Here is a 16096-nt window from a genome sequence, read left to right as displayed (position 1 = left end):
AATGTAAAAAATAAACGTACAATGGATGCAGAATTTCGCGTAGGCCTAGATTTAAAAAAATAAATAAATCGCAAAGCCTCATTCACTTCCATTCAGGCACCGTAAGTGAAAGTCAGTAGGGGAAGGGCAAATTTGTTTACGTGGCTGCACGCGACCGGTTGAGCCTGCATGAGCGGCCCTAGATGGAGATTGTCGCGGTTGTCGGGTGAGACGACTCAACGTTGTCGGAAAAGGTGAGTTTGAGATGTATAACAAACGAACGATCATCATCAGGGTTCCAGGCTGCGACAATTTTTTGAGAATGTGCGAGTTAAAATTTTATGTGGTCGGATTTGTGCGAGTGCATGGTCATGTACAACTCAGTTAAATTCACGCATGAATTTTCCTGCATTTAACTTGTTTTAGCGCCTGCCAAAGTGAGTTTTTGTCCCACCAAAGTCTTATTTGATCGGTGAGTAATGTAGATGAACTGCTGCGCTTGTGCGCATGTTTAACTGAGAGAGAGAGAGAGAGAGAGAGAGAGAGAGAGACCCGGTCGCGCGCGCGCACTCTCTCTCTCTCTTCGGAGCCAGGCGAAAATGTAAACAAGACTTCACCGTCTCCAAACTAAGCGCTGTCTTGCTCTCTCTCCCTCGCACATATTAATCAAAATAAATCGACAAGGTGGTAAAAGGTAGGAAGTTTCATGTGGAGCATTCGGAGATTTTTTTTGTCCTGAATTACCGCTGGGCTGGGTGTGAATTGTGCTAAATTAGTTGCCTTATCTTCTCTGAAAAGCATTCTGGACATTCAGCTGACATAAAACAAAACTTTAATTAAACGGAAAAAAACTATCCAGTGATAAAATGTTTTCTGTGTTGACACAAATCTTGGATGTGTCCATGTCCTAACTGCTGGGATAATCACACAACGCGCATGACACGTCCAATTCGCGAACTAATGACTCCTTTGAACCGAATCATTTTAATGAATGGTTAAAACAACTGATCTGTCCAACAGTGAACTCAGGAGACGTCTGAATCGGTGTATAACTAATCAGTAACACTTTACAATAAGGTTCTATTTATTACATAAATTACATAAAAAGTACAGTTTGCTTACTCAAGCTTTTGCTTTAAAATAAATAAAACCACTTGTTTTTTTGAAAAGCATATGACTACATTTTTCCACAGTGCTATCAAGAAGAAGCGTTAAAGGGGGGGTGAAATGCTCATTTTCACTCAATCTCCTGTTAATCTTGAGTACCTATAGAGTAGTATTGCATCCTTCATATCTCCAAAAAGTCTTTAGTTTTATTATATTTATAAAAGAAAGATAGGCTGTACCGAGTCTTTCCGGAAAAAACCGAGCGGCTGGAGCCGGGCCGTGTGGGCGGAGCTAAAGCTGTGCTGACGCGCCGATTGCTAACAACAACACAGAGACATTTGAAGCAGTTTTACTCACCGCCTGCGACCGCGAACCTTTATCATTGTGACTGCTCGATCTTAAGCATTAGACGATCTGCAAATCCGTCGATCTGGGCTTTATTTATAAAACAATCATCGTCGAAATGCAGGGAACAAACAGTCTTGCACAACTCCGTTTTTACCCCGGAAAAACAAACTGCATCCACTGTTCCTGTAACGCTGGGTTCTTTGGGAAGCTGAACACGGTAAGCTTTCCCTCACATCCAAAAAAACACTTTAGAGACATTCTTGAACAAATCCTATTTGCTGCTGATGATTTCCTGTTGATGTGCGCGGTCTCGCTCTCCTCTGGTCGACGTGTGCGCGGGCGCGCTTTTCCGAGAGAAATGCTCATATAAGGAGTTCCACTCTTGTCTACGTCATTAGATCCACGATCGAAAAAAATCAGCCGAAACTTGTACCAACCCGGAAGTAAGATTTTCGGCACAGAAATTCTCCGTTATTCGTCCAAAATATTTTTTTTAAACTTTGGCCATGTTTAGCATGAGAATCCATCTCTTTAACACTGTAAACAACTCTGAATACATGAAACACTATTGTACCCCCCCTTTAAAGAATCGGATCGATAATCAGAATCGTCAGTGGCATTATTATTGATAAAATCTGTGTTATTATTATTAGTAGTTAAGGTGATTGAGTGCTATTTCAGTGTTTTACTTCTTTGTGAATGTATATTTTAATAAAGACCCTGTTATTCTCAGTCCTTCATATAGCCCGTGAGTTTTTTTTTTTTTTTGATTGGGGGGGGGGGGGGGGGTGCCCTTTTTTCATGTCAGAGCAACTGCCCCTCAAAATTCCTGTGCACGTCCCTGCTCCACCTGACCTGCAGAGGACCAGCACCGTGTTGTATCATCTTTTTAGTCTTTCAAACTGTGCTGTACAAATGCGGGGACCTTCTGACCTTTCCTCACGTATTTGTTTTTTGTTGTTTCCACCTTTGTATTCTGTTGTTTTTATTGGCATTTTTCATATTCTCCTTTGAGTAGTTCTTAAAAGCAGCATACCAACTGATAGTGTTACCACAGAGGCTGTGTCCAAAAGCTTAAAAATGCTGCTTTTGGAGGATGCATTCCAAGGTAGGAAAGCATCAAGACACATCCGAATCCAATGGTAACTTCACTTCTTGTCTCCTTAGATACTTTCATCCGATACATTATTGAATGCTGCCTTTGAAATCCCACAATCCTGACATTTGAGCTAAAAAAATTAAGATGGTGTCTTAAAGTTGTGGTTGGTGTTCAGTTTGTGTGTAAATATATAATTTTGACCAACGTTTTCCACTTCTCATGTCATTTCTAGTGAGACATTACTAATTGCAGAAAATGTATTCAATATCTGCTTAGTTATCACCAAAGCTCGCTCTATTTTGCTGTAGATCTTTAAACTGTTACGCTGCCTCAGAAGTCTGTCCAAAATCAGTTTCGTGAGGTACCTTCATGTGCAACACTGCCTACAAAGTCATTGCCTGATAAGGCAACGAAGCGTGTTCACAGCCATAGTGAAGGGATGTCCACTATCCAATCCTGCTCCTTTAGGTCCACTGCCCTGCAGAGTTTAGCTCCAACCCCAATTAAACACACCAGAACCAGCTAATCATGGTTTCCAGGATAATTAGAAATTTCCATGCAGGTGTGTTGGGATAAACTCTGCAGGACATTGTCCCTCTAGTAGCAGGTTTGGATATGCTTGATCTAGTGGATCGCTCATTTAGTGCAGTCAATTCCAAACACATGTACAACTGAAAGTTCAGACCATACGCCACTACTTTGGATTACTTTCGACTGATATTTTGGTCACTAGATATGGGTCAGGTCCTTCATTCAATGTAAATTCAATTCAACACAATCACGATGAGGTTTGTAACTATTTTACATTTTGGTGAATTGGTGGCTAATTCATATGAATTCTTACAATACAATTTATAAATTTTCATGTGATCTGTTTACGCCCCACTGTCGGTTAGGTTAAGGGATGGAGTTTAAAAATTTTAATTATATGTTTCACATTGTAAAAATTCATACAAGATCATCACCTCGTAAAATAGTTATGTTTTCTCATGAGATGGTTTATTTGCTTATAAAAGTAACAGTGCACCTTTTTATCCACAAGTCACACAATTTGAAGTATCATTCATGTCTGTGTGGGTTGTGTTACATGTCAAAGTTTAATACATAAGGTTCAAATGAGCAATAATGATAGTTTCCTTTCAGTGATGATCATATAGCCAGCATATATATTGTGCAATATCTTATTTCTTGCTTTATTTAATGCTAAACATGGTAAATAATGGTAAAGTAAATCCAAAGCAGCATATCCAACACCTTATCCGTAGCCTTCGAAGGGAGTCAGGAAACTTCATAATCTCCCACTGGAGATTGTAATCCGCCCCGGTGCAATTCCTTTACATTTTCTAGTGATCCCTAAAATCTGTTATTCTTTTGTAACTCATGAGAACATGGACATGGGCTTCTTTATTATGTCATGACCTCAACGAGGCATAGTGTATGTCTCCTGGGTCTGCAGTCGGGATTAGGTGTGTGATAATCTCTTTGTTTAGAACAGGCTTTGTCATTTGATTTGGGATTTTCTGGGACAAAAAGCAACAAGGACTAGAGGATGAGGTGAGTGGCCTTTTGTCAAAATAATGGGAAAATCCAGATTTGCTTAGTGCTGTAAAAATGTTTACTCAGCGGAATTAAGAGTATATCCCTGTGTTTGCGCTTGTCAAGTGAAAAGCATACAGAGATTGGCATTATAAGGTCGAGACGACGACAAACAACCTCCAGCTGTGAATTATGAATGGAATAGATTTCATTAATCTGTTATTCATAATTTATTCAAAGATAAAATGCGTTTTCCAGGGTCAAGTGATATTGCTATTGTTAAAGCCTTATTCTTCCCATCTGAAAATATAAGAAACATTGTTGCTCCCCTAAGGAGCATAAGCGTTGCTCCTATTTGAGAAAGAGGGTCTGAACTCAATTTAAGGACCTTTTGTTGGTATTACCTGAGAAAGCAGTGGAGGGTCTGTCGGGCAAGACCACCATGCAGCATATCGCCTCCCAGCAGTCGACTGGGGGACTATTGGTGGGAGGCAGGGGGTCATATTCTCTTTTAGTCTGGGAGTTAGCGCTCTGCCACCAGGAGGGAGGCCTGGCCACAGTGGGGAAAAAATATCCCAAATCCCTGAACACTAACTCGCACAGCTGGGTAGAGGCAGAGAGACAGTGGCTGAAAAGCAGATTCAGTCAGCCTACAGCAACTCCCCCAATCACTCAGCCCACCTCCCAAGGCCCATTCAGGGCAGAGAGAGAGAGACAGACATGGAGAGCACAGGAGAACGGGTCACACAAGATCATTCCCTTTGAATCTAACCACATCAAACATTATCAAGCAAGGCAATGCAACACACCATTAATGTTGCTGTGCACCTGTACCTGTTGGTACTCCAAACTATATGTATAATCTGACGGGACGTCCCATTGTGGACATTTATTAAGGGCTACGGAGACAAAGGGTTAAAAGTTCCCCTTCAGAGGACATCTGAGTTGAAGGGTTTCTCAGTGTCGATAATTTGTCTAGAATAACTGCTGTGAACCGCTTGCCTTTAAAAAGAGAAAAAGCAAGCAAAAGAAAACCTTTTGCCCAAACCCACATTGCTGTAGGTCTATGCTGAATGAGCACTTCAGAGTTCTTAAAGAGCTCTTGCTGTCAGAATGGAATTTGGAGTGACCACAGAACAGTCGTCCATTCTGTTTCATATTCTGTTTCATCTGTTTATACACTTTTTTTCAGAGAAATTCAATCAGTTGTCAAATAAAATCACGCGAATAACTATCTGCTAAGGCTGCAAGGTGATAATGATTTTTAATTATTTTTGGCATTGTAAATCGTAAAGTTTGTCCTAAAATTGTAAATCCTAAAAATGTATATTGTTTTTTTTATATATATTTATAAATATGAATTCGGTTCTACTAGTGAACAACCACCAACAATGTCCAAGTATGCTTCATTAACTTGTCAAGTAGCCTTGATGTTAAAATATATTCTCATTTTTGGCAATAAAGGTCATTGTCCGTATTAGTTTAGATGAGTTTATGATATGATGAATGGCATTTCAAACTTCACAGGTTTTAAATCTCTGCTTGCACAAGCCATCTTGCTTTGCTTTAGGCTTAACTCTTTGGTCTGATCTTGAGGACTGTATCTGATCTCTGAACCCAGTTTTTTCACCACCAGCAGGTTGTCCAGTGATCATTTCGCTGAGAACTTTGGCGGATGGTGACATCTAGTGGTTTAGGGCTTTCATTTGGAGGCACTGAGAGTGTATCACTTGATGTAAAGCTATTTAGACCGACTTTAAATAGACTCAGTATGTTGTATTGTTTAAATGGAAATTTATATGAGTGTGCAATACAATATTAGAGCACATACTCCGTACTTCAGATGTTATGGTTAGAGAAAGTAATTATTTGAAAAAGTTATATTTTGATTTGAGACGATATTATGTTAATGATAGATGTTATCAATTTGAAAAGTAAGTATGTAAGTACATTTTGATTGATTACATTCATGATACTCTTATATTTACACGCAGTTTAATACCTGAGAAGGCTGGGGTTGTTCTAAGAAACCCAATTCCAGTCAACATACATAATTTTGATTATGTTTTCTTGTTTTTCAACATGCCTACACATTGAAAATGAAAGATAATTTGGGTTTCAAAGGTTGCAGATAAAGTTGCAGATAAATCTGTGGCTAAGTCTTCAGTGAGGCACAAGAAGTCGTAGAAGAAATCATATGCGTTGAATACAATGCATTTTTGTTTGGTTGTAAATTTTGCTTGTGCAGGAACTATCAGCAACATTTCTAACCAACTATTTGAAAACCAACACAAAAACAAAAATTTTGTCTTCGATCATTAAATCGCTTGCAATACAAACTGAATGTAAGCTCTTTTTTTTTCTTTTTTTTTTTTTTGCAAATTACTCCATCTAATATTACAAGATTATTAACGTGATTTCACCAAGTACAACATGTTCCTCGATCAACATTCTAATTAGCCAGCAGATTTAAAGGAAAAAAAGTTTACAATTGATGTCAAGTTTAGGCTTACAAGTAAGTTACAACCAGGGTAAGGTGGTTCTACATCAGTGTTATTCTATCATTTCCCTCTGTTATTAGGGATCCGTTAGGGTTAGGTTTAAGGGGAAGGATGGTTAGGACTAAAGGAACATGACTTACTTGACAAAATCACAGTGACCAACATTTACTGCTTCGGACAGTTTGATAAGAATATAGCTTCAACAAAGCATATATCAACAAATATGTTCTACTTGGCTAAATCACGTCATACTGGCTTAAATCCTACGATAGGCATCTGTCTGCAGTTTCATGGCAAAATGTATATATCTAGAATATATCTAGAGGGCTTTTCAGCAGCGCTCTGCTGTCAGCAATGACGTCACTCCAATTGTCAAGTGCGTCACGGCTCCTTTAGCGTATATGAATTAAATATAACAGTCTTATATAAGAGAATGTCTCCTTTTGCCACCCTGTGTGACATTAGATGTTGTTGCCAAAGGGTCAATTCAGTTTTTCCCTGTTTGTTTTCAGACCGCGTGCTGGTTTTCCAGGTCATTCTGATGTCATAAAAACTAGAGCACTCCTCCACTGAAGTTCACACATGACCCCTGTGTTGAGGCCAGCACTCGAATGCTCTCTGCCCTGTACAACCTTTGTAAGTTGCAGTTCCACATGTGGATGATTCAAAAGTTATAATGTGAATATACACTGCCCGGCCAAAAAGTCGCTGTTTGGATTTAAACAGGCAAATGCTTAAGAGTCTATGATTGGATCATTATTGCAGTGATTATTATGTTTCTATCATGTTATATGTTTGGCAACAGTTCTTCTAACCCTAATTGATGGAGTGTGTAGATTTTTATTTCTTAAACAACCATGTATGAAGACATATCATGGCCATATTCCAGGATGACAATGTCCAGATTTATCAGGCTCAAACTGTGAAAGAATGGTTGGGTGGATGAAGAATAATTTTCACACATGAATCGGCTCCTCTGAGTCCAGATCTTAAACTCATTGAAAGTCTTTGGGATGTACTGGAGGAGACTTTACAGAGAGCTGGACTCTTGCATTGACAATACAAGATCTTCAACTGAATAACATCACAATATTTATTTTAAAGTCTGGACTCTGGTCCACTTTTAGTTTATTCAGGCCAAGAACCAACACTTGGAAGGAGGGGATTGTTCAGGAGAAGATTGTCAAACAACATGTAAAGCGACCAGTCACAGTTATTTGGGTTTTTACATGCCATTTAGGGGCAGATGCATCTTTAAAAAAGTTGATGATCGACATTCATGAAAAAATAATCATCCAAATAATGCAGCAGTCCATAATCTGCTATGCAGAAAACACTGGGAAAACTAGTGGAGATATCGGTATGTACTTTCTGCCTGTCCAAAAGTAATGAGTAAAAAATTATTCAGACAACAAAGTGGAATAATCAGATTTGCTTGTGGATTGTTTGCTACTATATGTAAACAAAATTAAGTATATTTCAAATAAATAAAAAATTCTCTCATCATTTACCCTCATGCCACCCAAGATGCATGTGAATTCCTTTCTTCAGACGAACAAAATTAAAGTGTAACCAACAATTTTCAAATCGCTTTGTATTGTTACAATATCAACAATATATGTAAATGAGTACTGTTTACTCGTTCTCTGTTAACTGGACCAAGAAATTCACGTTTATTTGTCAGCAAAAGTGACGTTTACTTTTGACAGCTCCAGCTTTCGAGAAAACTACAGATTATACTTTCGCTTTTTTGTATCCCTGCCCACAGACAGTCGGATGTGCAGAGGGTTATTAACAGAACAGTTATTGTTAGAGTAGGTTTATCATTGAAAACTGAATCGTACTCTTTAAACAGCATTATGGTCAAAATGGAATTCTGTCAGGACCAATATCATCAAATACAATTGACAATTAGCATAGAGTTAGGATTGGCGGTATGGTTATGTTCTGGGCAAGAACTCCCTGCACATCCATATGCAGCCTAGCATTGATAAGAGCAGCAATATCCCCCCTTAGGGTAAACAGAACAGAACCAACATGAATGTATTGCAGATATCATGAATTCAAGATTTTAAAGTACAACACGATTAGAGAATTTATTCTGATTCAAGGGGAATCAGAATGCTATACTGACTGAAAGAGAGGAGGTGCTGGGGATGGAGGAGGGATAATCAGCTCCTGAGAAACGCGATAATAGCTACTGCTGATAATACTGAAGGAGTTATGTATACAGTGATAGGCGTCGTATTCCTATAGGCAGACGTGGATCAGCTGAGAGTCAGACCTGCCAGAACTGACACTACGCTTAATCACTATGACAACAGCTTTCTTACCTGTAGGCCTATAGTACGTCAGTTTTCCTTCGTGGTCATCCGGTTTTAAATGTTGACTACAAACACAGAGGTTTTGCAGATTTTCGGTGGCGGCGTTCTCTCCATATTTACGATTCTCTGCCTTCTTTAGCCACTGCCAATAACGCACTGCATCCTTCATTGGAAACCGGAAGTAATTCACTCTCGCTAAACGTTTTAATGTTGTCAAAAGCACAGACTTCATTACCAAGTCGATACTGAAATTTAAAAAATGTGACGCTTTGAGCGCTGTTGAGCAGAATCGTAAACACCACTGATTGCCCATTATGCTCACGAGCTCATCAAATATGTCTGTGATTGGCTACAATGATCAGCGCTTCAAAAACACGTTGTATACATCAATGACGCTCTTCAGCGTAAGCTGCGTTCACACTACAAGCGACTTTGTCGCTGCATGTCGCCGGTGGCTGGCGATGAGGTCGCTAGTGGGCGTTCCCACTACTGGTTGCCTTGTAATGTTTATGAATAACATCCAATGACAGCGAATCAGTTTTCTTGCCGCTAAAAACAAACATTCTGGAGGGAAAATATTAAATATTTAGACTCGTAAAGCATGTAAGTTAAATGAACGAGTACCTGCATGGGTCTCACAACTCCGAAAATATCAGATCAAAATTGAAAATAGGCGCTATCTGTATAAACCACATATTTGAGCTTTAAACAACTACATTCTCGACTGAAAAACTCTTACTACATTTCATGACACAATAACAGTAGTATTTTAGATAAAAAAAAATAACTCCTCCATCTTTCTGTCGATGGGGCGAGGGGCTGAGCAGAGAAGGATGATGACGCGCGCTCCAGGCATCACTCCTATTGGTTGTCACTCGCGAAAGTCGCTCTTCATTTGCATAAAGTTAAACATTTCTCAACTTTGTCATGTCGCCAGACACGCCCCATCCAGTCGCCAACGGTCGCGACCGCGCGTGTCGCCGGAAGTTGCCCGCTCCCCATTGAAATGAATGGTATCGTGTCGCTTTGTCGCGTGTAGTGTGAACGCAGCTTTACGCAGATACACACGGGAGCGTTTGAAAACAAGCGTCTATCAGCGGATCGGTCCTGCTTGTGCTTTCAAACGCTCCTGCTTTCAAAATACTTTCAAACACTTCGCTGTGCTCTCAAACGCTCCCGCGCGTTGATCATTGTAGCCAATCACAGACATATCTGATGAGCTCGGAAACACAATGACCAATCAGAGGTGTTTATGATTCCGCTCAACAGTGCTAAAAGCATCACATTTTTTAATTTCAGAAACCGACTTGGAACCGAAGTCCGTACTTTTGACAACACTACGTTTAATCTTTAAACTCTTGCACCCACGAACAATACAAGTCAACACCATTATGACTAGTTTGCTAAGAAGTGTTTCCTACTAAAGTAAGGTGGTATTTGACTCTGGTAAGCGTATCCATGCACACTGGTGGGGGTGGCCTCTGACGGCAACATGCCCAGTGCATTATGGGTGTTAAAGTTTTCCTACCTATTTGGCAAAAGGGAAGAGAGTGGCCTTTTTTCTATGTTTTCTCTTGTCAGGTAGCACAAATTTCAAAATTATTTTCCCCTTTCTACTACATAGGCAGCCAAGTTTTATTGAAAGCCCATTTTTCCATCTCTGCGAGTGTTTGGGACCTCCAAAGTTGACGCTTCAAAAACTACACAAAGTGACCATGACAGTAATCCATACAACCCCAGTTGATGAATCAATATCTTCTGAAAGCGTGTGAGAAAAATACCAAATAGTTTTTACTTTTTAAACTATAAAACATTGCTTCTGGCCAACTGCTATAGATCCATTCGCATGATGTAAACATAAGCACGTTGTGAAAAATCAAGTTTTACAATGCGCTTACATCCATTCTTAACAATGTGCTGATGTTTAAGTCAAGTGTGAACTCATGAACCCACATGTGAAATAATACAAATAAATAATAAACATGATTATTTATTTTTTCTTACACACACTTATCGTTTCACTTTAAGACATTGATTCATCAAATGGGGTTGTATATTACCGTCATGTTCACTTTGTGGGGTTTTTGAAGCGTTAAAATTACATTATACAGTATGGACTCTCAGAGATAGATTCTTTTTTATATATTTCTTAATTTCTGTTCATTTGAAGGAAATAAAAAAAGTCGAATACATTGGAACGTCATGAGAATAAGTTTCATTGAGAGATTTCAGTTTTTAAACTCCCAAAACTTGGATAAAGAAAGCTAATCACATTAGAGCTTTTCATCAAGCTTGCCATTATTGTTTACAATATGGACTTGCCATCTATGTCTGAGACTATGTTGAGATCGCATGATTACTCATCATGATAAAACATGAGTGACATAATAATTAAGTTCTTTCTACAATAGCTATGGTTACCAAAACCTTTTGGTATAATAGGTACAATAGGTGTCAGTATAAAGTCCAAGGTCACTGTCGTATCCGCCAGTGAAAGAAGCACAAAAAGTTACTAAGTGCAGTATTAAGTCAATAAAAGTTGTCGTAAACAACTTTGAAGTTGCTCTACTCATTAGCACTGACTCATTTGTTTATTGTTGGATTTGAAATAATCCACAATAGCAGCCAGGTTAACTTGAACAGAGCTGACCTGTTGCTAAATAAGTGTAAAAGATGATGCATTGCACAGCGGGCGCTACATATGAGGTCGACCCCCAAGAGCAATGTGTACAACTCTGTGTGGGTGGAGAGAAAGACGCACACCCGATCTTTCCATTAACAACCGGAGACAGAAGAACCTGCTACGGCCAGGCCATGTGGTTTGTCTAGATGGGTTCCCTGCACTGTGGAGATCCACAGCTGGGGTTCCTCAGTCTCCCCGTCGCTTTTCCCAGTAGGCGCTCCTTTGCGTCAGAGATGGTCCATGGGGATCCAGCTCCATAAGGACAGTGACAACTACAGAGGTCGCTCTCGACGGGGGGGCCTTACACTGAGTCATTGCAAAGTGTAACCTTTGACCAACGACTAGCGCTTCACCCAAACAATAGAAAGGTTACTGCTCAAAGTAGTTCCCTCCACTGAGACCTGACCATAACAAATCATGACAGTTTCCTCAAGGAAATAACTACGTAACACTACTGACTACGCTCAAGAGACGCAGGGGCTTACGGTGGCTTGTTGAAGCAGTAATGTCTCTTTATGTGCTTATATCTCTATACATGATTTATAAATGCTGATAAGGGCTGTGTATATTTTTCTCTGATGCTGATTACATTTAAATATGATTCTTTACTAAACGATATACATGTTCATTACTCGGATTCGCCGCGTTGACCAACAGAAATCAGCTTCTGTGTGATCTGTGGTTCATACATCGCGAGACTATTACCAAACAAAGAAAAGAAATTTCACTAATGTGACCACACCTTTAGACCAATGAAGGTAAGTGTGAGATACAGTTTAAAGCAAGAAATAAGAGCAAATGTGAGATATAGTCACTTATGAGAAATAAAGTAAAGGGATAAAGTAGAAAGTAGAATAAAGTAGAATTTAGGTGCGGTCACAATTATCGTTATTCAACAAATTTCCCTGGCAATATCCAATCATTTCAATTGGTAAAAGTCGTAAAAGTCGTGGCAGAAAGTGATGCATTTTTTAATAATTTTTTCCGAAGTGTTGACAACTTGGTGTTAATTAATAATTGTTGCAAACTGGAACTACCAACAAAATATTAGTGCATTCCTGGAACTGGCCGTTGTTACACTACATCCTTATGCATCGCTTTCTGCCAGGAGTTTTCCGGGTTTTTCCCAAATCACGGAAGTGACCTCGACGTCCGGGTTAGCGGTAGCATTAGCCATCAGGCAAGTGTTATTTAAATAAACTCCTGATGTACTTACCAACTTCCCAATGCCTCGTTTTATGAGTACAGAACCTATTTGTACTACTGTAGAAGTTTGGTACCATTCTGGGCATTATTAGTGGAGTAATTTACCAGATACATCCTTGGATCCATTAGCGCCTGCACTGAGCCATCCGGCTGATATCTCTAAATAAGCTCTAACTTTAATAATGTCCGACCAAGGGAAAAAAGGCTTCTGGGGAGGTGTTTGGCTCGAGGTCATGCTGCAAAGGACCCTAGGTTGAAATTACTCTGAACCATCCCTTTAAAATCAAAGGGAAATGGTAAGATATTATATGATATTATATTATATTATATAATATGAATAAGAATGGTGTATAAGCTCCTAACCCCTGTTTTAAGCCTGATTGGTTAACTGATTGGTTGATTGGAATGTCGTTCCAGGATTAACAAGAACGTTGATCCAGGAACATGTTCTGCTTGGTGAGATCACGTTCATATCTGAAGCTTTCAGCACTGACTGAATGCAGACATGTTACAGAAAACAAAATCTACATCTGCATAAAGTACTACTCATGGATGGCATGATCAACCAGGTGGATTCGCTCAAGAGGGACTCCTCTAATTCAACACGTACCCAAACACACATGCACAAACACATTGCATAATTGGAAACAGTATTTCCAGATATGTGTTGCTGCATGATAGGAGCCACCTGTTCATTCATCTGAAGCAAGAGCTCAGGTGCAGGCCTCATTTGAACAGCTGTGTGTGCTGGAGATACGCCAGTGACCTGTGTTCATCTGTGACCGTCTGCACTCATCACACGTGAGTATTACACTGACCTCTCCACAAGAGGATTCAGCCGTGACCTTCAGAGATGGCTCAATATAATCATAAAAAAAACAATGTGTTTGCCAGATTCGAATTCAACTACAAGCAAATTGGATTAAGATTTTTAGTCTAATTTACAGGTGCACTGTTTATTTTCCCCTCTTACCTCTGAAGTCTGTGACTTTCTAATTCACAATGTGAGTGTATATCTTACAGAGTAATTTCTCACAACAATAATATAAGTTGAAATTGCCAGATATAGAGTCACAACTGGGAGATATGTCACAATTACCTTTTTTTTAACTCTATAAAGTGAAAGCAGGCTTCAATATTAAATAAATCAATCATGTACACAGTCATATCAGTATAAAAGCTGCATTGAGACCACACATATAAATGCTGTGTTTTATTGCACACTGAATTATGAACATCTATGAAATTAAATATACAACCAGCATGAGTTATTTTGTTATCTTGTTCTTACAAGATCAAAACTAAAGTGCCTCTTTTTTCCCCCAGCTGTTTACTGCGTCCAGCCTCTGAAACCCTCCAGCTGATCACACAAGGTTTATAGCTGGCAAAGGTTCATAACGACACGTGAAATCTGAGTTCGGAAAACTTTGGTCATTGTCCTGCTGGAGATGTGGTGTGTAACGGTGTGTAGGAGTCTTCTAACAGCTGAGCTAACACAGACACGAGCCGGACGCTGCTGGCCCCCTTCAAAAGCCTGGCGTCACTGGGTTCAAAGCCTCTATGCTGGATTCTAGGAAGCATTGACGACATTTCTAAAAACCAAAGGGACGAGTACTGTATAGCACAATGATAAACAGTATAATACAGAGAATATTTATGCATGCATGCCCCAACTGTCACTATGAAATGTTGACATGTAAAAATATGGATTAGACCGATATTTTGACTGATGGACTTTGAGGAAATGGCACCAAAAATGTAACTTGCATTGAACTGCAGTAAATATACAAATAACACAGCTAATGTTTTTTTAATGTCGGTAATGATCATTTAATCGCTACCGAATTGGAACCTTTAGTTCCATCAAAAACTCTCAAACTAAAAAAAAATCTACATCTCTCCACTGTACACCATTGTTCATGTCACCCATGTGAATCCGAGTCTGGAGGAACCGGTTAACTGCTTCCCTCAGTCGGACACATGGATCTTCTTTCTAGTGGTTTGAGAGAAACCGGACCTGTGGATCCCATCGCAGAGATGATTCAGGATGAACATGTATGCTTCCAATTACATCAGGAAATAATGAAACAATAAGGGCCTCTGCCCAGCACCGACTGTTACTCACTCACACACTCTCCTTTAGTGAGATGTGCTGTTGAGAACGGGCCAAACAACACACAAAATCACATACTTCCCTACTATATAGTAGGCGAAAAACAGCATGTAACATAAGAGGTATGTCTGAATTCACAGTATGAAGTGTGAAGTGTGCATATGATGGACACTTCACTATCACAGGAGAGGATTTGTGAATGACAGTGAAGCGACGCAACTGGCGCTGGTAGGTCACATGATAATGACAACGCCGAATCCAGATTACATTCATACTATACAGAACATACTTTTTTAGTGCTCGAAGTAATTGCTTGTTAAAAAAAAGCACCTAACTCAAGACAGTGTGATTTGAGACACATCTAAAGACTTATAAGAGTCATATAAGAGTACTGTGACACTACTTATACATTGCAGTGTTATTTTAGTTTTATTGGTTGATGGTGGTTGGTTGATTATGATTTCACTTTTCTAACTTTAGTTAGTGTGTAATGTTGCTGTTTGAGCATAAACAACATCTGCAAAGTTACGGCGCTCAAAGTTCAAAGCAAAGGGAGATATTTGCTTTTAAAGAAATTGCTTTTTAAGGACTACAATAAACGGCTGGTCGGGACTACACCACATTCCTTCCGGGTTAGTGACATCACTAACCCTAAAATTTACATAAACCCCGCCCCCGGAACACGATTTATAGATTAAAATGACAGAATATATGCTAATCAATGACTAGAAGATTACAAATAAGCTACATAAATTCATCAACTAACCATTCAGAAATGTCCTGTTGCTTCTACATGTTGTCACTTCTTCTTGAGTCTCTCCATCATTGTCTGACTCCGGTTTGAACATAAAAGGCTAAAAGTTTTTGAAATTTTCAGTGCATGTGTGTGTGAGGTAATCGGAGCTGCTAACACAGGAGCTCTTGTAGCTCCGCCCCCTGTGCGGGGAGCAGCAGCTCATTTGCATTTAAAGGGACAGACACAAAAACGGTGCATTTTTGCTCACCTTCAAAAAGTGACAATTTTAACATGCTTTATAAAAATATCTGTGGGGTATTTTGAGCTAAAACTTCACATACACACTCTGGGGACATCAGAGACTTATTTTACATCTTGTTAAAAGGGCATTTTACCACCCCTTTAATATTGTGAATTAGCTTTTATTTTTATAGCTTGTTTTAATGTAAATTTTTTTGTCATTT

This window comes from Leuciscus leuciscus (assembly GCF_965113295.1).
Source record: "Leuciscus leuciscus genome assembly, chromosome: 2".
Taxonomy (NCBI): Eukaryota; Metazoa; Chordata; class Actinopteri; order Cypriniformes; family Leuciscidae; genus Leuciscus; species Leuciscus leuciscus.
Note: the sequence above shows the minus strand (reverse complement) of the source record.